Source organism: Haliotis cracherodii, unplaced genomic scaffold, assembly GCF_022045235.1.
Source record: "Haliotis cracherodii isolate W230 unplaced genomic scaffold, xgHalCrac1.p SCAF_8, whole genome shotgun sequence".
In the NCBI taxonomy this organism is placed as follows: domain Eukaryota; kingdom Metazoa; phylum Mollusca; class Gastropoda; order Lepetellida; family Haliotidae; genus Haliotis; species Haliotis cracherodii.
Window position 1 is genome coordinate 21,423,346 of NW_027266341.1, and position 27,632 is coordinate 21,450,977.

The 27,632-nt window shown below is 43.4% G+C and overlaps 1 protein-coding gene across 1 annotated transcript in view; it reads left to right on the forward strand.

Annotated features, from left to right (window-relative positions):
* Window positions 1-708: 708 nt before the first annotated feature.
* Window positions 709-27,632, forward strand: part of LOC139449802 (leucine-rich repeat-containing protein 74A-like) — a 126,311-nt gene continuing 99,387 nt past the window's right edge. The window contains exon 1 of the mRNA XM_071231338.1: window positions 709-800. The gene's annotated coding sequence lies outside the window, so the exon portion shown is untranslated. The remainder of the gene's footprint in view (window positions 801-27,632) is intronic.

The window sequence follows — 27,632 nt, forward strand, 5'->3', positions numbered from 1 at the left end:
AATCAATTAATACATCATCGACAATACAACATATGTTAGAGGACATGCATCGAACGACATGAATACACATAGATGCGTCGCTACATCTCATTGAGTAAGTGCTGACAATACAATGGACGCAAAATTTTCCAATTTACAATGCAGTTACCCAATTAATCCGGATGGTACTGTCCAGATAATCGAATTTCCGGATTAGCGAATAATTAAGTTTGGCGAAGAAAGTTTGGCGACTCCTTCTTATATTGTTCTGGGTGCAGTTGTACAAAACCTTAGGGCTACGACTGTCGTAAGCCTATGTTAAGGTATAGGGGTTACAATCACCTTAGCGCTAAGATCATGTAACGGCTCCCAGAACGGTACTACAAGGTTTCAGGATTAACAGGGTCGAAAGAAAATAAATATTGTGGACAGTTACGCCCCAGTAACCATATTTCCCAATCAAACCACATCTATTTCCTCAGTGGGTCATGGCAAATGCCACAAATCAATTCCAAGCTGATCAGCTTTGTGGCGATACCATGCACTCTACGCCAAGTCCACTGAAGCATATGTTGAGGACTGATCGGATAGATTGTATGGCAGAGCGAACAGCAACGATCCACCGATTCTTCACGGAGCTTTCCCATCTGCCCGCAGACAGCTTCGTGCCAAGGCAGGGCGGATCAGGCGCGGAGACAGGGATATAATCGTCGTACAACACAGGCCGGTCAGCGGTATAGATCGATCCCTGTGTGCCATTACAACTGAGATTGGATCAAGCACTTGACCAGTTCCGCTGTAATTGGCGTTAACAGAGAAAGGTAGGTGTCATTATCTATACGACAGGTGATGTGAGATTTACCTGCCATCACCTTTTTGTTGTTGACGGCCATGTCGTTGACCTTATGAGCAACTGATGGTTAGAGGGGAAGAGGGCTGACAACGTGTAGAAGCCAAGTGGCCGTAGTCTACAGATTTAGAGTTAATGAACTTAATAACAAGGGTCATCATCATAACGTGTGACAAACATCGTATGACAGGTATGCCTATATTGCGAAATGTATGGCAGGATAATGATATACTGTATGATGGATGACACATTGTAAATGATTAATATTTATAACATGATCGACACATTATTGATACATTTTATCTTTGATGTTTTACGTAAATGATAGTTTATCAGTCGCCATCTTTACCTGCCCGTTGTTCAGTAGGTATTTAATGTTAAAATGAGTGAGTGAGTGAATGAGTTGGGTTTAACGCCGCTTTTAACAGTATTCCAGTTATATCACGGTGTGTCATCTAAATGTGGGAGGAAAGCCCGAAGTGATGCAGGTCTCGGACGTTTACCACTTCGGTGAAACCCACGAGCACGGGTATGGTGCTGACAAACCTAGAAACATAATCGGGGCGAACCAGGATTCGAACCCACAATCATAGTTTTCTGGCGTGCCCAAGGGACGCAACTCTGCACAGCGAATCGCGGCGCCTTAAACGACAGGGCCACCCGTGCCCCCCTTTATGTTAAAAGATTGACGCATTTTTCAAACTTGGTACAATGGAACGAATTGGTGTTTAGTTCGTTCGCATGTCGGGAAGAGTGATTGTATGATGTTTTACGTCGCTTTTAATATTTCGGTTATCAGTATGTAAGCATTATGTGATCGGGCAGTCCTAACTGCTGCAGGACCCGTGAAGATCCGGGGTAGAATAGGTCTTCAGCAACCCATGCTTGCCGTAAAAGGCGACTAACGGGATCGGGTGGTCAGACTCGCTGACTTGGTTGATGCATGTCATCGTATCCCAATTGTGTGGATCACATGATGTCAGTCACTGGATTGTCTGGTGCAGACTCGATTATTTACAAACCGCCGTTATATAGCTGGATTATTGTTGAGTGCGGCTTCGAACAACAGACAAACAAATAACTGATTCAGGTCACAGACGTTTATCATTTGGGTGAAACCCACGAACACGGGTATGGTGCTGACAGACATAGAGACATGATCAGGTCAAATGTAGAATAGTAGTTACGCCTGAAATACGAATTGCGGTCAATAAGTTGACTATGTCAGAAGACGATCAGGTTACGCTTCCCAAGTTGGTTGAAATGTGTAACCCTAAAACCACGTTTCAAGACTTGGTGTATGTGCAATATGGCGTTCAGAAGTAATGACTATTCCCTTTTTCAAACTAGTATGGTGTGATATGGTTCTCAGCAGCTTCAAGTAACAATCTGTTGATATCGATATCGACGTAGGGTACGCATTTTACGATCCTCGATCTTCGACATGACGATAGAACACAGTACCTACTGGGCTACCCACCGCCACATCTTTGTTTTTTTCCAAATAAAGTGTAAGCAATTATATTCCTGACACAGAAAAGGAAATACTTACATCTTCCGCGGAGGTTTCCATAAGAGGATGGCCCAGAATAGAATTATATGTCTTTTCCATTAGACAATTTTTTTAAACCTCAATGTGCCAACAATGGACGGTGTAGAATAAGTGCCCTATTGGGCCCACTGGTAATGTCAAATTTTTAAATGACAGAATATTTTGATATATTGGCATGGTTTTTGGTTTATTGTTTTACGCCGCACTCAGCAATATTCCAGCTATTTATTCAGTTTTGACCATAGGCGTGTACTGTCTTCATCTACATTTATTTAGCTTGAACCAAAGACATGCTCATGTTGCATTTATAATTTTCCCCCGAAAATATCTTTAAAATCAACTTTTTCAACCCATTATACCATTTTATATACATTTAGTGTTGTTATAAGCCCAGGTGAGGTGAAATGGGGTTTAACGTAATGTCCAAGAATATCGCACTTATATAGCGACGTGTGTGTGTGTGTGTGTGTGTGTGCGTGCGTGTGTGTGCGTGCGTGCGTGCGTGCGTGCGTGCGTGCGTGCGTGCGTGCGTGTGCGTGTGTGTGTGTGGCTGCTTGTACTAGGCCCGGATTGATGGCGATTTATAGTGCTAGCCCACTGAGATACCTCAACATGAATACCCCACTCAGACACAGTATTCTGTCTCCGAGCCGACCAGTCCTTCTTTTAGCCCCGTAATGCCGAGCGCAGGACAGGGTAACAACAAGTACCATCTTTTAACGTCTTTTGGGAACGAACCCCCTTACTTTCCGCTCTCCGGGCGGGCGCTCTGCCACTAGACCACAAAGGCGGTGTTGTAAGCCCAGAACATGCAAGCGTGGACATGACCAAAGGTTCGTTGGAACTCACATTAACAGGGGCACGGGCGGCCCTGTCGTCTAAGGCGCCGCGATTCGCTGTGCAGAGATGCGCCCCTTGGGCACGCCAGAAACCTATGATTGTGGGTTCGAATCCCGGGTTCGCCCCGATTACGTTTCTAGGTTTGTCAGCACCATACCCGTGCTCGTGGGTCTCACCTAAGTGGTCAACGTCTGAGACCTGCATCACTTCGGGCTTTCCTCCCACATTAAGCTGACACGCCGCGATATAACTGGAATACTGTTAAAAGTGACGTTAAACGAAACCCACTTCTAACGATTTCTAAGTTTTGCTCATTTAATGGGTTAATAATATATAGATCCTGTGGCCCCCAAATGACCCCTTTACTACCTTGTTCCTTTTGGGGGAGTTTTAAGTTATTCGATTCAAAAATATTTTTTTTAAAGCGTGTATTAACACTATTGGGCTCGCACTACATGGAACCTACCCGTGAAGATCCGGGTTAGAAAAGTTTTTCAGTAACCCATGCTGATCGTAAAAGGCGTCTATGCTTGTCGTAAAAGGCGTCTATGCTTGTCGTAAAAGGCGTCTAAGGGGGTTGGGTGGTCAGGATGTTCATCGAGGCTGATGAGGTCAATCACTGGATTGTCTGGGCCAGACTCGAATATTTACAGACCGCCGTCATATAGCTGGAATAATGCTGAGTTCGGCGTTAAACAACAAACACAAAACATGAAGCCCGTAAACAGTTCGCTCAGCTCAAAGATCGTGCGCTTCGTTTTGCGGCAAAATATTTTTTCAAGAACATAACATCAGTACATTTGTAAGTACTTTAGGACCTTCTTGGCCATGTCATTAATTATCGCCACATTGTGTCCACATAATGAACGTTTTAACTTCTGTAAGTTTTAACGTTAAAGTGCAAATTGTGCTTTCCCAAAACGCCGTTTTAACCATCAGGAAAGCCCTGATCAAAGCCAGTCCATTGTTTTTATATAGTTATCATCCAATGCGTACACGAACTGGTTGACTTTCGGACATTACAACAACTCAATATACATTTCACAGTATGTCCATAGAGGCTTATTCACTAAACAATGTATCACTGACTGCAATCACTGGCAGTCTGATCAGACGAAGCAGGTTCCAGTGCCGTTGGCACTACCATTTATTTAATTGTCAAGGCCCCAAAGAGGTTCCGGTACTGTCAAGTGTACATTAACTTTCATTAGTCAAAAATGCACATCCGTGGTTTGATAATTGCGTGTTTCAATTCCTGAACAAAAATGGCGGCTTGAGACAAAAGAGTGACGTCAGTGGATATGGTATTTGCTGGTGATAATGCATCCCTTGATAGACGACCATTGAAAAGATACATTGTTCATGAGAGCTTGCTGCTGGAGCCATGTGAAAATTTAGATAAGAAGGTTTTTTTAATCACATTTTTTTATTCAAAGCTATATGCGTGTTGCACGTTTGGGTTGTCATTAAAATCAAGCAATTAATCACATCAGGTTTTACAGAGGATACCCGTTTGCATGTGTTTTGAGCAAATGTGATTAACTTTGATCCTGCACATGATCAATCTCAACGCGTCCAATGATTACATGAAGTATGGCATTATTTGTCAACACTTCATAAATCACCGACTACAAGCTGAATTCCAAACTTGGTATATGCACAATAAATTTTCTGTCATGAAGAAAGAAAAAAAACACCTTTTTGGGGTCTTTCCTTGACATAAGTAATTAAATAATTAATTTAGCCTGCCTGTTACACAAACAAACGCACCCTCAACTAAAAAAAGGGGGCACGAGTGACCCAGTCGTCTAAGGCGCTGCGATTCGCTGTGCAGAGTCGTGTCCCTTAGGCACGCCTGAAACCTATGATTGTGGGTTCGAATCCCGGTTCGCCCCGATTATGTTTCTAGGTTTGTCAGCAACATACCCGTGCTCGTGGGTTACACCTAAGTGGTAAACGTCTGAGACCTGCATCACTTCGGGCTTTCCTCCCACATTAAGCTGACACGCCGTGATATGACTGGAATACTGTTAAAAGCGGCGTTAAACCAGACTCACTCACTCACTAAGTGATGCAGGTCTGAGACGTTTATCACTTCGGTGAAACCCATGAGCACGGGTATGGTGCTGACAAACCTAGAAACATAATTGGGGCGGGCAAAAGAGTAGAATGCTGTCGTAAAGTGAGTGAGTGAGTGAGTATGGTTTTACGCCGCTTTTAGCAATATACCAGCAATATCACGGCGGGGGACACCAGAAATGGGCTTCACACATTGCACCCATGTCGGGAATCCAACCCGGGTCTTCGGCGTGACGTGCGAACGCTTTAACCAGTAGGCTAACCACCCACCCACCCCCTCCGTCGTAAAGATTACCAATCAGTGAGTGAGTGAGTGAGTTTTGAACAGTATTCCAGTTATGTCACGTGGTGTCAGCTTGATGTGGGAGAAAAGCCTGAAGTTATGCTGGTCTTAGATGTTTTCTCACGAGCACGGATATGGTGCTGACAAACCTAAACACATAATCGGGGCGAATCGGGATTCGAACCCTATGACCATATGTTTCTGGTGTCCCCGAGGTCCACTCATCACCCGTTCGAGGTACATATTCCATCGAATGAGAGCTATTCGTACCAGAAATACGGTAAACAAACCCTAACTTATCGTTGCATTAAATTGATTCATGTTGATCAGAACGGATTACAACATTTGAGTAGATATGGTTTTGTTGCCCCGATAGAAAACCGCCTTGATGAATTACATTCAGCTTTAAATAGGAATAGATGACTTTGATGCCTTTGAAAAAATAATTAATTTCGACAAATAGTAGTCTTTGGGATATAGAGTTTCAAAACGGCACATTAGTTTTCAGCTAAAGAGCTACTCGAGCTTTGAGGGACAGCACTCCCTGAAAAACATACCATATAAAAATATATTAATTTGTTTTTTAACAATTTTAATTATATTTTTAGAGTTAATCATATAATGTTACACGAAATCCCACACTAAAACTTTGTATTGCCGTAAAATTATTATAACCATGCCATGACAGACTGTTCGTGTGGTCTGATGTGTTTGTTTTGAACTTTGAAATGTATCAAAGTGTATTGTTCATTATTCTTGTGTACCCCGTGGTCTAGTGGATAGAGCATCTGCCCGGAGTAGCGTAGTCTGTGGTTCAATCCCCGGGGGATCATTAAGGGTATAAAACAAGGTCTGGTCGGCTCGGAGTCAGAACATATATATTGTATCTGAGAAGGGTATTTGTGTTAAACCACGGCATGATATCTCAGTGGGCTAGCACTATAAAACCTTCGCTAAGGCGGACTAGTACAAGCATCCGCATACACACACAGACGCACGCACGCGCACACCCCATTTGGCCTCACATCACCTATATTTTAAAGTTTAAATTATCTTTGAATCGTGTTATCGTATCCAGAATGAATAATATATTAGCTATCTTGTTGTTTTGTTTGTTTGTTTGTTGTTTAACGCCGCACTCAGCAATATTCCAGCTATATGACGGCGGTCTGTAAATAATCGAGTCTGGACCAGACAATCCAGTGATTAATATCATGAGCATCGATCCACGCAATTGGAATCGATGACATGCATCAACCAAGTCAGCGAGCCTGACCACCCGATCCCGTTAGTCGCCTTTTACGACATGCATAGTCACCTTTTGCGGCAAGCATGGGTTGCTGAAGACTATAGCTATAGATCGCATAATATCGCCCTATGAGGATGTGGCAATCTATTTGGCTCACCATGCCGAAGACCCAGGTTCTTTACATGGGTGCAATCTGTGAACCCCATGCTTGTTTCCGTCGACATAGGGGCGGTCGGGTAGCCTAGTGGTTAAAGCGTTCGCTCGCCACGCCGAAGACCCGGGTTCGATTCCCGACATGGGTACAATGTGTGAAGCCCATTTCTGGTGTCCCCAGCCGTGATATTGCTGGAATATTGCTAAAAGCGGCGTTAAACCATACTCACTCACTCCGTCGACATAACGTAGCAGGGTTCTTGCTGAAAGCGGCGTAAAACCAAACCAATCACATGCAATCACATGCTACATGCACGCACGTATCAATAATGAGGTTAAATCCAGACTTTAACAAAAGATAAACTAGACACTGAACTAAGTTATGAACTAATGAGAACCAGTGTTATTATCTATGCCGTGAATTTTGTTCCAAATCCGTAGGCTCGCTGAATTCTTAATTTAAATGTTTTCCCAATGTATACGTTTTCCTGAGTTGAGTCCCAGAGCTCCGTTCCACAAAGCGATTGTAGCTCTTCGACTGTCTTAAGCCCATGTTAAAGAATGGGAGTTAAGGATTCCCCACTCTAAACCAGCGCTTTGGCAGTGCAGCTCAAACAATCGCTTTTTGCTGTTTTAAGATAATTAATTAAACTTAATTAACACAGCGCAGCTACAGCATGAGGGCACTCATTTGTTTTTAATCGCGAAATCTTTACTGTTTTCTCCCCGGACGCTTTGGGAAATCACCTTTTTATGATGTCATTTCCTGTGACAAGAAAGAAAGAAACGATGCCAAAACCATAAATAAATGAAAAATTATTGATTCTTTGAATTGGTCATGGTGCTCTTTGGCACCCTGAAGTATTGAATGAAGCGATGGCTATGAAGCCCAAATTCTTTCAAAAGACAATAATATTCTCCATATTGCACCCCTCTCTGTAGGATATTGTGCGTCCAAATCATTCTCACCTTTATCAGGTGTTTCCGTCTCAAGTATAGGTACGTAGAAAAGGCATCTCTTATCACAGGAATCAACTTTGTCAATTCAATTAATTGAAATCAAATCCCGTTGCATATTTACGACCTGCAAGATTTTTTCTTTTCAAGTGATATCTTTTTTTTTCTCTCTCTCTCTCTCTCTCTCTATATATATATATATAAATATATATTTATTATAAATGTCGTCTTTATTTGATAATCGACAGGTTTACTGCATTGAAACGCTGCCCCCAAAAGGGTTAGAATATTACGCACTTACGCATTGCCTTGCACAGCACTGTCGCAGGGCTGGTTAAATGTGAGGAGGTGAGGTGAGGTGAAATGGGGTTCAACGTCGCGTCCAAGATTATTGCACTTTTATAGCGACGTGCATGTACGTGTGTGTGTGTGGCTGCTTGTACTAGTCCGGACTGTTGCCGATTTATAGTGCCAGCTCACTGAGTTTAACATGATTATCCCACTCAGACACAGTGTACCGACTCCGAGCCGACCAGTCCTTGTTTAAGCCCATTAATGCCGAGCGCCAGACAGGGTAACAACAAGTACCATCTTTTAACGTCTTTTGGTATGACGCGGCCGGGAATCGAACCCCGGACCTTCCGCTCTCAAATGTGAGGAGCCCTTTACGATCGTCTTAACGCTACAGTCGCTTTGTGGAACGGACCCCGGCAGGTTGTCAAGATGAATAGTCGATATCTCGTTTTCATAACTGATTTGACACTCACCCATTTAAGGGGTCGACTATTCTTTTGTTTGAGACAGAATGTTATTTCAGTCAATGCCTCAAAAAATAGGAAAGGAGACATTATTTTTCAGAATTTCCAACATGGCCAGTGGACGATTTATTGGCGAGCAATTTCGGGAACAGGTTATTTTTGAAAAAAATATTTCCAATCCCCCGAAAATATCAAATGGTCGGCCCCTTATTGACATTGGAGCAAACAAACCAAATATTGGGAGTGTGGACGACATGTCACGTTTTAAAGTTTCTTTGCAAATATTAACCAAGATCGATTTGTTAAATAAGGCCATCGATCCACGTGATCAAAGACAACTGCTGTGCAAACTTAAAGAAAAAGCGTCGTGTACACATTGTTTTGAGACAGTGGGCGTTCCCCGTGCAACGGAAGAACCCATTTCCATGTGGAGTGGGAAACGATGCACGTGGAAGTCATGCTCGACCTATATTCCCCAATGCGCCACGTGGACTGGCCCAAACCCCCCTGTTGTTATCGACTGCGCGGATTATACAGATCCACGTGTTCAATTGTCAGTTTTCCTGTTTCCTTGGTTCGTTTGGCAGTGGGTCTATGGAAAAGCTCCGCTGGCCTTGGATTCGGATACATGTTTCACCGCAGTTATTATCCTTGGTTTACCAGCACCACACATGCTCTTGATAGATTGTATGTCCTGCTTTTCCACGTACTTCAAACTGACTAATTGGTCTTCAACAACTCCCTACAAACCTACACTTGTCGTAAGAGGCAACTAACGGGATCGGGTGGTCAGGCTCGCTGACTTGGTTAATGCATGTCATCGATCCCAATTGCGTGGATCGATGCTCATGATGTCAATCAATGGATTGTCTGGTCCAGACTCGATTAATTACAGACCGCCGTCATATAGCTGGAATATTGCTGAGTGCGGCGTTAAACAAACATACAAACAAACAAACACTATGTTACTTGTTCTAATGACAGGTTTAGAACTAAACCCGTTTCGTGCATAGCATCCTTGCTTTGCCATGTAATCCCCATGAGACGTATGTTCATCTAAACCTAGAAATACACGCTGTCGACTGATGCTGTTGTATTGATTTATTTGCAAAGCAATAATAAAACAAGGATTCATTTTCACGGTAGATCCCATGCTGTTGTTCTCCCCACCTGTTGAAAGGGGAACACGTCTATCGTTTTAATAAAAGTAAATAGTTGTAATCAAGTATCCGCGCTTAATGTTCACATGCCCGTAGTTACCATTGTGTTCAAGTAATTGACAATAGAAGACTCTTCATTCAGCTGAAACATTCAAACAATCAATTCAATTTTGGATTAATGAAGTCTTTTACGACAAGTCAAAATATTATATTTGTTTTACTAACTTTTATTCATTTAGTGCACGATCAAATTTGGAGTGAACTATGTTTCGCATATTATTGTTTGGTCAATATTAGATATCATGGTCATTTAACATAGTAAATGTGGTTTTGTTTATATGTGTGTCGTTATTTCGATATTTATGTCACATTAATCCGCGAAAGAAAGCTTTTTCGCGAACATTATTGACAGTTATTACATGGCCAGTTGTCGCCATTGCCTCCATGGCGTAATCCCTTTGGAATAATAATGTCTTAATGGTATTTCAGTCTGCACTTTCTTACTCCTCTTTTGATAGAAATGAGTGTCTGAATGTAATTTAACACCACAAAAGTCTTGCCATATCTAGGTCATAAAAATATGTAATAAATCCGAGGGCATGTGTTAATCTTATGGGTGAGTGAGTGAGTGAGTGAGATGGGTTTAACGCCGCTTTTAACAGTATTCCAGTTATATCACGGCGTGTCAGCTTAATGTGGGAGGAAAGCCCGAAGTGGTGCAGGTCTCAGACGTTTACCACTTCGGTGCTGACAAACCTAGAAACATAATCGGGGCGAACCGGGATTCGAACCCACAATCATAGGTTTCTGGGGTGCCCAAGGGACGCAACTCTGCACAGCAATTCGCGGCGCCTTAGACGACTGGGCCACCCGTGTCCCCGTTAAATATGAAGAAGTCAACATTGATATTCTTTCTTTAAGTGGCATTTAGAAATTGGTATGATGAGCAAGGGAGATAGTTCTATCCATATATGTGACGTTTTGTGTAGATACTAATGAAAATACAACTTCTTTATCACGATGAATGCGACGTGTAACACCGACACGTCGCTTTCATTGTATGAAAGAAATTGTATATCCATAAAACTACCTCCCTTGTTCATTGATATTCCTTTTTATTCAATGTGCACAAACAAGTCTGAAATATCTAACTATACATGCCAGTTTCCCGTGTTTAATGCATATTGCATTTAATACATCATAATAATAGGCCTCAGCGCTGAGACACGATCAGCACTTGCTACTGATACGATAGAGCATTTGTTGCTAGAGAGTAATAAGACCAATGAGAGTAGTGGTGAGTGCTTAGTCGTGAAATATGGATTGTCAGAAGTAAACGGAAAGTCATTTATATACTAGCTACCACAGTGACAGTTACAAACACGTTTTCTTCACGTTGTATCCATGATTACGTTCTACTTTTACAACACAAATGGAATCAACTAATTTCTGAAAATCAGAGTGGGTTATGTATTGTCTTCGTGACTCGTTTAAAATGTATTTTTAACATCATCTGAAAATAACAATGCTGTGTTTACAGGTACAAACATGTATGAGGATGGAAAACAATTTCTATAATTCGCTGCTCGGAGTTACTTCCCTTACCCATGCCAGGACTTACTAAACAATAATAATGTTCCTTAATATGTTAGCAAAACACCTGTGCCCATGGGTTTCACCAATGCAGTGAGAGTCAGTTTAATGGTCCTCATAGTGATCAAGGGGGCACGGTTGGCCCAGTCATCTAAGGCGCTGCAGTTTGCTGTGCAGAGTTCTGTCCCCTGAGCACGCCATGAACCTATCATTGTGAGTTCGAACCGTGGTTCCCCCCGGTTATGTTTCTAGGTTTGTCAGCACCATACCCGTGCTCGTGGGTTTCACCGAAGTGGTAAACGTCTTAGACCTGCATCACTTCGGGCTTTCCTCCCACATTAAGCTGACACGCCGTGATATAACTGGAATACTGTTAAAAGCGGCGTTAAACCCAACTCACTCACTCACTCACCCATAACTAACTCATATGTATTGCATAAAATATGTTCAACAACAGAGTTCGTCCTGACATCGCCTGTGATTTCCAGTTTTACCTTGCCCCCACACATGACAAAGCAGCGTTAAACCCAACTCACTCACTCACAGTGATATAACGCTGCCACTGAAAGGGGCGTTAACTCCAACAAACTCACCTGCCATGCTGTTTAGCGTCACCCGATAAATGTCACTGTTTGAAGGACCCATGAAGATCCGCGAAGAATAGAATAGGTCTTCAGCAACCCATGCTTGTCGTAAAGGGCGACTATGCTTGACGTAGGAGGTTACTAACGGGATCGGGTGGTCAGGCTCGCTTTCTTGGTTGATGCATGTCATCGTATCCCAGTTGTGTGGATCGATGCTCATGATGTCAATCACTGGATTGTCTGGTCCGGACTCGAATACATACGGACCGCCGTCATATAGCTGGAATATAAACAACCAACAAACATACAAAAAACACTGTGCAGGTATTTTCCAAGCCATTTGAGGACACTTCAGCTTTTGAAATTGTTCCCATATATACATGATCACATTGCTGAACATCATCAGTTCCTAAAATCAGAGAGACTGTAGATAATTGATGCTTTCATCCGATGCCGTCGCCTCAATGCAGACATTGCCGAACCACATATAATTATAAATCTCATATTTCATTGTTATTGAATTGACTGATTTTTGATGTCTATACGTTAAACTGCACGGACATAACTGCAATACTTTATTTTCAAGAGAAATCATTTGTTTTTTCAAATTTCAAAATCATGTTCCTTACCTTGAATATTAGCTAAGTGTATTATATATTGACAATTTAAAGTTTAGCTATCAATAATATTGAATTATATAGAATTGAATTCTCTGCCCATTTTGACTCTAATGTGATTGACAAGATTCAGGAAAAACATGGCAAATATGCAGACCTCTGGTTCGAAATGTCACGCTTGCATCCAAGTACCAAGTTGTCTGACTTCACATTGTTCTCGGTGCCTCAGGTTTGGTACCTCCCAATCTGTTGACTGACATTGGGAGAGTACCCGGGTTTGCTACCAGGAATACATCATCCCTTTTGACAATCTGGGTAATGCAGAAGGCTGCTTTGTTGGGGAGTCTTCACATTCTCCGAAAAGTTCTCGGTGGGTTTGACTAGGCAGCGCTTCCTGGAAGAAGTCCAATTCGCTGTCTGGGCTGCGTGTAGAGGGGGGCAAGGGCCCTGAGCTGATGATAAGCCTAACCAGCCTGACTGTGCCAGGATCACAAAAACCCTCTTTGCTGCATTTTTTATTTTAGTCTGTGAATAATAAAGGATTTATTTTTAAAAAAATGTGACATACAAGAAGAAAAGAAAATCGACCAAAATGTTAACTGCTGTGGGTGGAATTATATTATATGGAAAGAACAATTTTCTGAAGATATGGTAACGAGAAACGGTCCATATGAAGAGCGTTCTTGTCATATGCAAATGGGTGGAGGGGAGCGAGTGTGTGGTTTGATGCAGGCCAACACCTCATCATTAGCCCACAAACGCTGAAGAAGGTGAGGTGAGGTGAATTTGGGTTTAACGTCGCGTCCAAGATTATTGTACTTTTATAGCGACATGATGGCACGTGTGTGTGTGAGGCTGCTTGTACTAGTCCTTACAAATGCCGATTTTATAGTGCTGGCCCACTAAAATACCATGCCGCAGTGTAACATGAATACCCCACTCAGACACAGTATACAGACTCCGAGCCGACCAGTCCTTGTTTTAGCCCCTTAATGCCGAGCGCCAGACAGGGTAACAAGTACTAACAACAAGTACCATCTTTTAACGTCTTGTATGACGCGGCCGGGGATCGAACCCCGGACCTTTCGCTCTACCACAAGACCACGGAAGCGGTCAAACGTTGAAGAAAGGCCTGGCTAATGGCATTCCATATTTGTGGAAGGATAAGCCAAAATTCCTGCAACGTCGTAGTGAAGATAATAGACGTAGCACACATGGTTCCATTTCATACCAGACATGTCGATTTGTGACAGATCAGGGGATCTTGAAGGCGTGAATAACACTTTAAGTCACACACTCTCAGACACAGGTCGTCTGGCGTTATCGTGCTGCAATTTTACTCCAGGGCCCCGTTCCTCAAAGCTATCGTACCTAAATGATACTTTAAGACTGACTTACGACTGTCGTGGCCTACGGCCGCCATGTTGCAAAAACGGTAAAACGTACGTTTGCAAAATGTCATTTCCGTATCTCGTAGCATACTAATACCCATCAGTCACAATCATCTGTGTCTGTAGCCGTGGATCCACCCCAGGTAATAATTTCACCGCCTCCAAAGTGATCGTCTTCAAGAACAGTTACGTAACGTTCTTCTCCCAGCTTGTAGACACGTGTCTTGTCATCGGGCTAGGTCATACGCTTGTCCATCGTGCTGACCTTAGCTCTGGCAGAGACCCTAAAATAAAGGGACGACCCTCTACCCTATGCGCGACACTATCAGCAGTAGGGCTTGTACTGCGCACATTATCCGGAAGCTGGCGGATACTCGTTCACTGCTGTCATTGTTGTCACCTTCTTTTTCATGCAAAGGATATATTTCAAAATATATATTTACGCTCCAGTACGTTTTTCATAACATTATCAACATTACAACTGAGATTATTAGTGCGCTGAAGCACAACGTTGTCATTGTATTCGATGAATGTCTCTGGCTCTGGACGTCGACGTGGATGTTGACGTTGAAGGTCCGTAGACGTAGTCGTACTGTTCTCGCAGATACGTCTCTTTTGCTGTCTGGAACCTGCATCGAAGTTGCGTGGTTCGAATCCACATGTCTTTGCTTGGGTTTTGGTCATGATTGGGTGGCCAATACGGGGACGGTCTCTGACGTGGTTATTCTATTGATAACGTTGCCACAAATACCATATGGCTTTCCTGGGGAACGCCATGCAACGTCACGCTGCGAGGCACCAGTTTCAAGTATTCCTCTGGATCGCCATCTGTCATTTTCACTTTGGCGTGGCATGGGAAAAGCCCATTAAAACGATCCAATCAAAAGTGGTGTTGTTCTGGATTCGGCACTTCCGAAGATTGCCTAGAGTGGCAATGATATGGGATCGGACATTTGGCCTTTTATGGATAACATATAAAGCCATTTCTCCCGAATATTCCTTATTTAAAAAAAAATAAACCCCAGTACCAGCGACATTTGGTTGGCTGCGTTTCTTTCATTTTTTAAACAAACATCTTACCAGGTTCAAATCAAACAAACAATTGTAATATGAGAGAATCGGGAGTTCTTTAACTTCTGTGAATGGTATCGCTCCCACAGCCACACAACACCACATTCAGCCTCACAACACCACATTCAGCCATACACCACCACATACAGCGCCACAACACCACATTCAGCCACACACCACCACATTCAGACACACAACACCACAATCAGCCACAGAACACCACATTCAGCCACAACACCACATTCAGCCTCACAACACCACATTCAGCCACAACACCACATTCAGGCGTACATCACCACATTAAGCCACACAACACCAATTTCAGCCACAGAACACCACAATCAGCCACACAACACCACATTCAACCACACAACACCACATTCAGCCACAGAACACCACATTCAGCCACAACACCACATTCAGGCACACAACGCCACATTCAGACACACAACACCACATTCAGCCACAACACCACAATCAGCCACACAACACCACATTCAGCCACAACATCACATTCAGCCACAGAACACCACATTCAGCCACACAACATCACATTCAGCCACACAACGCCACATTCAGCCACACAACACCACATTCAGCCACACAACATCCCATTCAGCCACACAACATCCCATTCAGCCACACATGTACAACATGCGATTGAAATTAGTCTCCGCCATGCAATATGACCAGTTGCCTGGACCACAAACCTAGTATACATGCGACAGATTCTTAAAATCCACTATAAAAGGTTCTTAATGTCGTATGTCGTCATCGTTAACCATGAATGACTTTACCCCAGTAAGCGGCTTGGAGTAAGCAGTACTATATCATGAGACGACGATCCAATTGCCGTGGAGGGTTGGATATTAATCAGCTCAACAGCTTGGATATGACTGCAGTGCCGTACACAGCTCAACAAGTCGTAGTTTCTCTCTAATCGGGTCGTGTTTCCATAAAACTACCCCTACTGTCTTCATTAAGAGGAATATTAGAAAATCTTGTCTTGTAAATAACCAGTAGTCACGCATTCAAGACTCGAACTGGGACTTGTCGATTAATTTTCTTATCCTCGATCCTCATGAAATACATAAACCGCGGACAAGGGAATTCAAAGCATACTCTTAAAAATATTACAAACGTTGTACAAATCGCCGAAACACGGTAAACGTCACACCAAATACATCACTATCGTGTAACCATTTCTTGTTTGTTTCTATCTTAGCCACCATTAAACATGGGTGTATTCATTCTTTGCTCTGCAGTTTATTGTCATTTTTACGATCTCCCTACATGAAACCACAATATCTGTCTGAAAACAAATAACGTCTTTGTACCGAAATCGCGTGGATGAATAAATGTCTTCATAAACGAATCTCCGAAATGAAAACGTTTCTTTGTATATGTAAACGTTAGAAATTGTCCAATGCAGGTTTTCGGAATGACGCTGTTTCACTATATCCACGCTTGCGCTTTTCAGCAAAGTTGTGAACATCGTTGACCTGCATCACTTCGGGCCTTAATTCAAGTCTAGATCCTACCAGGCATCGCCCCATGATATCCCCCCTTGTGTGATCTTGCGACGTCTTAAATACACTGCGCTTAGGTGCCTAACTTGGCGTGTTCAATGTTGGAAATCTTCTCCTAATCTAGGAATTACAGCTAGTCATTTGGACAAGTGACCATACACATCTGTATTCTTCAACACGTAATTAATCCCACTGCGACGATTATAATGACGGTTCCTACAGCTGGTATGGACCCCGGCTTATCCGCTCGCACCGGAAGTCCGACAATTATTCTCACGCTCGTTGCAACCCTGCATGTAGTAACTTCCGGTCAATCGCTGCAGGCGTTTTTGACGAATCTGAACAGCCCGAGCTTCCTGAAAATGATCAACAGCTGTGTTCTGTGTAGTCCTCCATCTGTAATTGTACTAATTAAGACATAATAGCCAGTGGTTTATTTCTGACTGTTCCGTAAATAGCATACTCAACAACGCAGAGATGGAAGGTCGTGGCGGACAGATGCATTAAGCGGTTTCATTTCAGCGCATGTAACTGTTAATTATGTTTGTTATATACACACCAAGTATACAGTTGTATGTACCATAGATACATAGATCAAGTTCTTATTCTTGTATATTAGTTTGGATATATAAGTATATATAATGGGCGTGAATGCGAGTTGGAATAGGTCTTCAGCGACCATGCTTATCTTAAGAGGCGACTAACGAGATCGGGTGGTCAGGTTCGCTGACTGCGTTAATGCATGTCATTGTATCCGAATTGCGTAGATCGATGCTCATGATGTCCATCACTGGATTATCCTGACTCGAATATTTACAGACCGCCCTCATTATAGCTGGAATATTGCTGAGTGCGGCTTTAAACAACAAACGAACAAACAAACAAACAAACAAACAAACAAACAAACAAACAAACTTTAAGTAAACCATTATCATGATGTCGCTCTGCTTTTGTCGCAGTTGATTCTGAGCCAGGATTTCACTGGCCATTCTGACCGTGCGTTTAAAGTAAACCTGACTCAACTGTAAGTCATTATGCAAAATCATAGATAATTTATATAAATTATGAAATTTAAATAGGAGAAATCATGCGAATCATCACACTCTCATGATTTAGCCATTATCTCATTGCACATCCTTCATATTTACCTTTAGCCATAGAGCTCTCACTTCAAGGACGGCCTCGGCGCAGGGGGACTGAGTAACCATGTCGTCGAAAGGGCCGGAGTTCGATGTCCAGAGTTTCATCCCTAAGGGGCGCCAGAAACCTATGAAAGTGGGTTCGAATCCCGGTTCGCCCCGATGTTTTTTCTTGGTTTATCAGTACTAACCCGTGCTCGTGGATTGTCATCACGTGGTAAAATGAAACAGACACGCCGTGATATAACTGGAATGCTGTTCAAGGCGGTGTTATACCCACTCACTCGCTGTGGCTGGTGTCCGTGTGGGGCACTACACCGTCTACTTGAATAAATGTTCGATTTAATCGATATATTGTACAGGTGATGTGAACAGAAAGAGATTTACATTGTGACGTATAGGTCATGTGTTATTTCAGCTCTTCCAGCCTCTTTGAATGGCTCAATGACTATGTTTAAGAAATGGAAATATCCACTTTTCCTGTATGCGCCCCCTTCTGATACGAAAATGGAATATGCTTTATTGGTTAAGAAGTAAGAGCCAGCGAGATAGACTCGTTGAGAAAACATTCGTTCGTGACATCAAAGTATCAAATTACAAGTGTGGTTCATGAATAATTATTGATTTTTGTTGTTTATATTTCCAATAGGGGTGTTGATGCGGGGGAAATGTCAGTTCAAACATATGGTAGCTGGTGATAAATATATAAATTAAAGATGAGGCAGCGAAACATTCATCTCACGGTTGACCGTACGTTTGGAGCCGAAAATCCAGTCTGAATGATGATGACGATAATGCTGCTGTTGCAGATTTTACTACCGCTTCATGTACTGCCGATTTTGCACTCGATTTCGACTTATGAAGCATTTTACAATTTCCGTACATACATGGAACTGATGTGACCTACATTTACCGGAGACAGTGGATAAGAGTTGTTTGTCATCATTCACCAGCTGTCACAGCTGTTCTACCGGCCGTGCAGCTGTTACTTATGTGTTCTAACAATTTAACATATGCTCGGAACCATGTCCAGAGAGCACAAAACAGAGCGACATAATGATCAAATTACAAGATCACATTTCACGGGTTCTTAAGTAACTGCACTGGCTACCAATTGCACAACGAATAAAGTTAAAAACTCTAGTCAACGCGTTTCGGGCTCTTTCAGAGAGTTAACCAAGCAACCTCTACACACCAACAAGAAACCTGCAGGTCGGAAGACAAACAGAACCAAGTTAATATAAATAATACGCCATGAATAGTTTTTCGGTGATACACACAGTTTCAACTGACTGTCTTAATTTCTAAATTTCTAAATTTATTTAATTCATTCAGCTGTTTCTATCATTGAAGTTCAAGACATGACATGCTTGAAATGTTCATTCGCGAAATATGCATTGTTTGTTGCTAAACGCCCCTTTCAGCAATATTCCAGCTATTTGACAGCGGCGTGTAACTAAGTGAGTCAGACAATCCGGTGACCATGGAGCGACCAACCCCATCACCGCAGTCCGTCATAGTCAGTCTGAACACCTTTCTTCCACCTCTCGGGGTGGTCGGCTACCCTACTGGTTAAAGCGTTCGCTCGCCACGCCGAAGACCCGGGTTCGATTCCCGACATGGGTACAATGTGTGAATCCCATTTCTGGTGCCCCCCGCTGTGATATTGCTGGAATATTGCTAAAAGCAGCGTTAAACAATACTCACTCACTGTGGGGTACCATGACCCTCAATGAGCCAGGCCTGATCATCCGATCCATTCAGTCGCCTCTTTGGACGCTTACGACTCCTACGACGATGGAATATTGTAAGAGATTTCGCGATCTCGCATTCTCTACCTTTGGCAACGAGAACGCGAGATTTTGCCAAATCGCGAGAATGTCCCTTACAGTATTCCATATACGGCCTCTCACGCTCTGGGAACCTATTCAAACCCGGACTCCCATGGGAATATTGTTGGGTATGAAGCAAAATCCATTGGTTCATTTTTTCAGGAACATCGTGTTGTCACAAAAGCAATTACCACAAGTTTCCCACTTTTAAGCATTAAATACATGTTACGAATTACATAATGAATATAATGTTGCTTTATTGCCTCATGCTGATTTATCTACAGTACTCTATCCCCTTGTAAGATAACATCAATGTAATTCGACAGATAATTGGAATCAACACGTTTGTTCGTGACAACTGGCATCAACGCGGTGACATTGCGTGACAGGTATTGTATACAGATTTCGTTCTCGTAATAGCCACGGTAATCGTCGGTTACTAACCAACCGGGAAAGTTAGATTGTTTAGTTAATCCTACTGTACTGTCATTCTGTTTCATGTTTGAAGGAAGAGTTATCTTTAGACATCAATTCGCATTCGTTCACGCCAGATATCATTCGACGCAAGTGGATTTTCGTTCTTATTCGTGACCACTCGTGTTATTCCGGGACATTCCTGATTACGGAGAGGGACGAATAAATAAACAGCGAGCTTAGCTCTGTGGCAACTCCCATACTTTACAAAACATAGTCGTAGCGGTACTGTCTTTCAAAGATTGTTTTGGGGAACAGGTTCCTGGTGGCACCAAACACAGGTCCTCCTCCACTTAGTAGGAGCGAGGGAGACCCGTGAAGATTCCGGGATAGAATAGGTCTTCAGCAACCCATGCTTGCCGTAAAAGGTGACTATGCTTGATGTAAAAGGCGACTAACGGGATCGGGTGGTCAGACTCGCTGACTTGGTTGATGCATGTCATCGATCCCAAATGGGTGGATCGATGCTCATGATATCAATGACTGGATTGTCTGGTCCAGACTCGATTATTTACAGACCGCCTTCATATAGCTGGAATATTGTGCGGAGTGCGGCGTTAAACAACAAACCAACAAGAAGAAGCGAGGGGACCCGGTCTGCTTAGAGTCCCCAGAATGATTAAGCCACAGATCTACCGCCGGGGTGCAATAATACCATACAAGGATGCAACTGGTGGCATGTGGCCTCTGGTGGGGAACCATACAATATACCAGGCGGGCCCTATTAAAGCATCGGCATGCCGTGATACTGTATTGAAAAACTGTACAAAGTGGCATTAATTTCACCCTACTCTTCTATCAGATGTGTTGAAAACACAGGATAGTATTCATATACAACTGAAATGTAAAATGTTAATTTGCATGTAAGCAAAATTGCCCAGATAAGTTGCCGCTATGCATATAATCGGATCCCCAAACCGGAAGAAACGTTTATCGTATTTACGGAAGTTCACGTTAGGTAACATTACACGCATGCGCACTTCGTAATGTACAGTCGAAGCGAGGGTTTTTTTCGGACGGTATTTTTGTTGTTCAACGCTGTCGTCGTATTGTAACCTGGGCAACAACTGGGGATTAAAGTAATGTCATGTTGAAATCATTATTTTCAAGAAGGTCCATTCTTATTCAAAGTTACATCGAAGTATAAAGGGACTATTGTCTATTGTGTGGGATCCATTTCTAGTTCAGAGCTAGACGTAATTAGTACAATATGTGATAATTAAACAATACATTGATCCACGTCAAATTCGAATTAGCTGAAAAAATATTGACTATTTTTTGTCATGTTTGAACGAATTGATTTATATTTACTGGGGCTGTGAATAAGTCCAAGCTAAGTGCCCCTTTACCTTAAGGACAAATCAGCACGAAACAGTGTTTGTCTTTCTTTTTGCCTTATACCATGACGCACTAATTGCAGGAAGCAATCGTTCGGCTCAGTCCTTGTTAATGATGTTAGATTTGGAAGGAAGCGAGGGTTTTACGACTAATTTGGTGTCAGACGACGTTCGTTGGAAGGGATCTTGTCTTGACAGTATACTTAGATCATAGCCGTGAGTCTATTGACCAGCTCTGCTTAAACACGCCGAGATGAAAGAAGGCCGCTAGGCCATGTGACAGTTGATGGCGATATACTGCGTTAATGTTTAACAAAGTGTGCGCTATTTAAAACAACAGCCGAGCAAAGAATTAACAATGATGAGAAGGTGTTAAAAGAAACATTTCCCCCTTTGTGTCTTAAGAAGATAATACAAGTGCGTCCGGCGAAAAAAACACCTATCTCTGCAGCAGACACAATCCAATCCGACACCTCGTAAAATAGTCTCCTGTATCTACACCTTAAAGGACCAGGGCCACTTACTCTGTCTATCTCGAGGACAAACTCCTACAAACACACTTACTCCTAACATACACACTCTGTCTATCTCGAGGACAAACTCCTTAATAGACACACGTACTGTGTATATATCAAGGACAAACTCCTTAATAGACACACATCATCTGTATATATCAAGGACAAACAACTTAACAGACACTCATCATCTGTATATCTCGAGGGCAAACCCCAAACAGACACACGTACTCTGTATATCTCGAGGATAAACTCCTTAATAGACACACATCATCTGTAAATCTCGAGGACAAACCCCAAACAGACACACGTACTCTGTTTATCTCGAGGACAAACTCCTTAAGAGACACACATCATCTGTATATATCAAGGACAAACTCCTTAACAGACACACATCATCTGTATATCTCGGATCCGTGAAGATCCGGGGTAGAATATACCTTCAGCAACCCATGCTTGCCGTAAAAGGCGACTATGCTTGTCGTAAGAGGCAACTAACGGGATCAGAAGGTCACGCTTGCTGACTTGGTTGATTCATAGTATCATAGTCATAGTAACCCAATTGCGTGGATCGATGCTCATGATGTCAATCCCTGGATTGTCTGGTCCAGAGTCGATTAATTACAGACCGCTGTCATTTAGCTGGCATATTGCTGAGTGCGGCGTTAAACAAACAAACAACCTCAGCCACTGAAGTGCTCATGAGACTAAGATGTATCGTTATTGCGTGACCTCTCCATAGGGTTTAATCTAACAATACACTGCATGCCTAAAAATACACTTACTTTGACTCCAAATGGAACCCGCGCGCTTTTAATTAAGGGTCATCAATATTGTAGGTGTCGAACTGTTCAGTCATTAACGTTGACATTGTTGTACCGGGAACGATCTTCTGTAAGTACGTATAAACTTCCGCGTAAGTAGGCCAAAGCTTTGTACATGGGAGTGGCCCCCGAAACGAGCAAGCGTTAGTGTATTCAGACAAGAAGATGGAATAATAGGTTTCGCAACAGCGCTTGTTATGACCTTGATTCCAAGGTCAAGGATAAGGTTCCAGACTAGATTGGTAATAGTTGACAAATGATATATCGGTGTTTGGTTGATTAGCTTTTTCAAAACCTGTCTGGACGATAGGATCCGTAGTTTCGCGTTAAAACACATAATTCATTAAATTATCAAGTATGTTGGTAATAATCTCCCCGAGAAAGTCCTTGGGGGACAAGTGCGAGACAGGTTTTAATGTCTGGGGGACAGTATGTGACAGTATGTGAAAGGCTTCAATGTCCGGGGGCAGTATATGACAGGCCTCAATGTCCGGGGGCAGTATGTGACAGGCTTCAATGTCCGGGGGAAGTATGTGACAGGCTTCAATGTCCGGGGGCAGTATGTGACAGGCTTCAATGTCCGGGGGAAGTATGTGACAGGCTTCAATGTCCGGGGGAAGTATGTGATAGGCTTCAATGTCCGTGGGACATTATGTGACAGGCTTCAATGTCCTTGGGGCAGTATGTGAAAGGCTTCAATGTCCGGGGGCAGTACGTGACAGGCTTCAATGTCCGGTGGGAGTATGTGACAGGCTTCAATGTCATGTGGCAGTGTGTGACAGACTTCAATGACCTGTGGCAGTATATGACAGGCCTCAATGTCCGGGGGCAGTATGTGACAGGCTTCAATGTCCTGTGGTAGTATGTGACAGGCTTCAATGTCATGGGGCAGTATGTGACAGGCTTCAATGTCATGTGGCAGTGTGTGACAGGCTTCAATGTCCGGTGGCAGTATATGACAGGCTTCAATGTCCGGGGGCAGTATGTGACAGGCTTCAATGTCATGTGGCAGTGTGTGACAGGCTTCAATGTCCGGGGGCAGTATGTGACAGGCTTCAATGTCCGGGGGAAGTATGTGACAGGCTTCAATGTCCGGGGGAAGTATGTGACAGGCTTCAATGTCCGGGGGAAGTATGTGACAGGCTTCAATGTCCGTGGGACATTATGTGACAGGCTTCAATGTCCTTGGGACAGTATGTGAAAGGCTTCAATGTCCGGGGGGCAGTATATGACAGGCCTCAATGTCCGGGAGAAGTATGTGACAGGCTTCAATGTCACGTGGCAGTATGTGGCAGGCTTCAATGTCCGGGTGACATTGTGTGACAAGCTTCAATGTCCTTAGGGCAGTATGTGAAAGGCTTCAATGTCCGGGTGACATTATGTGACAAGCTTCAATGTCCTTGGGACAGTATGTGAAAGGCTTCAATGTCCGGGGGCAGTATGTGACAGGCTTCAATGTCCTGTGGTAGTATGTGACAGGCTTCAATGTCCGTGGGACAGTATGTGAAAGGCTTCAATGTCCTTGGGACAGTATGTGAAAGGCTTCAATGTCCGGGGGCAGTATATGACAGGCCTCAATGTCCGGGAGAAGTATGTGACAGGCTTCAATGTCACGTGGCAGTATGTGGCAGGCTTCAATGTCCGGGTGACATTATGTGACAAGCTTCAATGTCCTTAGGGCAGTATGTGAAAGGCTTCAATGTGCGGGTGACATTATGTGACAAGCTTCAATGTCCTTGGGACAGTATGTGAAAGGCTTCAATGTCCGGGGGCAGTATGTGACAGGCTTCAATGTCCTGTGGTAGTATGTGACAGGCTTCATTGTCCTTGGGACAGTATGTGAAAGGCTTCAATGGCCGGGGGCAGTATGTGACAGGTTTCAATGTCCGGTGGGAGTATGTGACAGGCTTCAATTTCATGTGGCAGTGTGTGACAGGCTTCAATGTCCGGTGGCAGTTAATGTTTTCTTAGGGCCATCAGCTCTCTCTGCTACGCACCGACGCTTTCCAGGACCCGTTAGTCGTGGGTTCGAATCACAATTTCGAGTCACTTCGGGCTGACACACCTTCGCTTGTATTTGTTCTCAATAATTGCCGACGTCCCAGACTTAACCGTGCTTAACCTTTACAGACAATATTTCATGCCGCGAAACTTATCACTGTTGTCATGATATAAGTTACAAACTATTTTGAACATTGTCGTGATCATAGAGTTTCCCGACGTCATTACACAGACATAATATACTCCACAGGGAGCTGAGAATGCTAATTTAGTGTATACTGATCCGTGGACTGGGGTTATAATGAGGTGGTTGTGTTGACTAAGCGACATACAATGTTCTTCCTCCTCCTCCTCCTCTTCCTCAATCTTCTCCTTGTTGAATTAGTATAGCGTGGTGTTGTGCAGAGTGGATGGAGCGTCTGACTCGGGTTCGGAAGGGCGGTGGTTCGATCCCCTGGACGCGTCATATCAACAGACGTTGAAAGGTGGAACTTGTTGTTACGCTGTTTCGTGCTCTGCATTAAAATGGGTATCCATGTTAAACTGCGGTATGGGATTTCCGTGGGCTAGCACTTTTTAAATCGTTTTTGTCCGATCTTGTACAAGCAGTCACACACACGAGCATGCGCCTTGTTTTATAACTGCAATAATCTTGAATACGACGTTAAACCCCATCTCACTTCTTGCTTAACACATGCTCATGATAAAGTCGGAATCGTACAATCGATTCTGCTTTATGCAGAGATTTCTATTGGATATGGAAAGGGCTTTATTTAATTAACTAATAATGGTCGGTTAATGAGAGTGCTGGAAATGTGCCCTCCATGTTAGCTACTAGTGCGGTAGGCCAGTGGACGATGTATTTGTAATGTACATCGCACCACATATTTGGTTTCAGTGTTTCATATGAACACAATACATATCTAATATCCGCTTATTCAGCCGGGTGGCTAAAGGTTCTGAGCTTAACTGCGAAGGTGGTGAGGTGAGGTGAAACGGGGTTTGAGGTCGCGTCCAAGATTAATGGACGTGAGTGTGTGGCTGCTTGTTCTAGTCCGGACTTATGCCGATTTTATACTGCTAGCCCACTGGGATACCATGCCGCAGTTTAACATGAATACCCTTTTCAGACATAGTATACTCACTCCAAGCCGATCAGTCCTTGTTTTATCCCCTTAATGCCGAGCGCCAGGGTAACAACAAGTGCCGTCTTTTAACGTCTTTTGGTATGACGAAGCCTGGGGATCGAAACCCTGACCTTTCACTCTCCGGGCGGACGCTCTACCATTAGACTACGGAGGCGGTCCTTACTGCGAGGGATGTGTAGTACATGCAATGCAATTCTGTCCATGTTTACAAGCTGCATTTGAACCAAATACACAACCAGGCGACAAGATTAATGTTGATTAAAATGGACAAAACTGACTACTGCGCTCTCATCAAATATCTCCAACTTCAACAGCCATCCATGCGGACATGTGGTGTCAGCTTTAGGTGGTGATGCTCCTTTTTAGCCTCTGTTAAAATATGGGCAGAAGAATTCAAGAGGGGAAGAGAGAGCCTCCAACATGATCCAAGATAAAGAAGACCTTCAACCGCCACCATAGTCTGTCTTACAGACCCTGATACACATATATATCAAATACAGCCCATGCAAGTCTATAATGTTTGGCAAGTCTAGATTACTGCAGTATCAGGAAATGAAGAGTCACTGGGCTCCCTTTTATATTTTTATTAAGATAATCATAACTGAACAACTGTTTTCTCTGTACGATATGTTCATTTCAGAGACTAGATGTTAGTCTACTGTCACCAATGAGGAACATGTTGATGAAATGCATGACATGATTGTGGATGATCGACGACTCACATGGCCAATACAATAGGCACCTCTCATGGGAGAGTTGAGAAAATTCTGAGAAATTAACTAGGCATGTCAAAAGTTCCAACACGCTAGTTTTCATGGGTTTCTAACCCCTGACCAGAAACGCTCAGGGTTCATCATCTCTCGTGAGACTTGACGTCATTTTGAAGCATGGATGAGTACACATGGATGAGTACCCGAGGGTGAGTACCCATGGGTGAGTCACTACTACTTTTTTGGGCTACTTGAACTAGTCCAGACTAATGCCATTTGTCTTAGTGCTAGTCCACCGAGATATCATACAGCAGTTAACATGAATACCCCACTCAGACACAGTATACCGACTCCAAGCCGACCAGTCCTTGTTTTAGCTCCTTAATGCCGAGCGCCAGGCAGGGTCACAGCAAGTACCATCATTTAACATATTTTGGTATGACTCGCGCGGGGCTCCTAGGGAGAAGTCTTCTGTACCAGGGGGGTCCAGGCACTCCAGCATCACTGGCAGAAGTGTTTGACTATGGAGCGACCAACCCCATCACCGCAGTCCGTCATAGTCAGCCTAAACACCTTTCTTCCACCTCTCGGGGCGGTCGGGTAGCCTAATGGTTAAAGCGTTCGCTCGCCACGCCGAAGACTCGGGTTCGATTCCCGACATGGGTACAATGTGTGAATCCCATTTCTGGTGTCCCCTGCTGTGATATTGCTTGAATATTGCCAAAAGCGGCGTAAAACCATACTCACTCACTCACTCTTCCACCTCTCGTTAAATATCAAGCCAGGGCGAAACAATCCGTCTGGACCTATCAAAACGGCACTCAATCATTTTTTTGTTCAGACTTCGTGTGCATTGTGGCCATCTAGTCCCCAATTCAGTCGGCTCTGTCGACAAACTTTTTGTTTGTTGTTTAACGCCACACAGAAATATTCCAGACATAAGACGGCGGTCTACAAATAATCTGAATCAGATAACCCATGTTACATGAGCATCGAGCCTCACGACT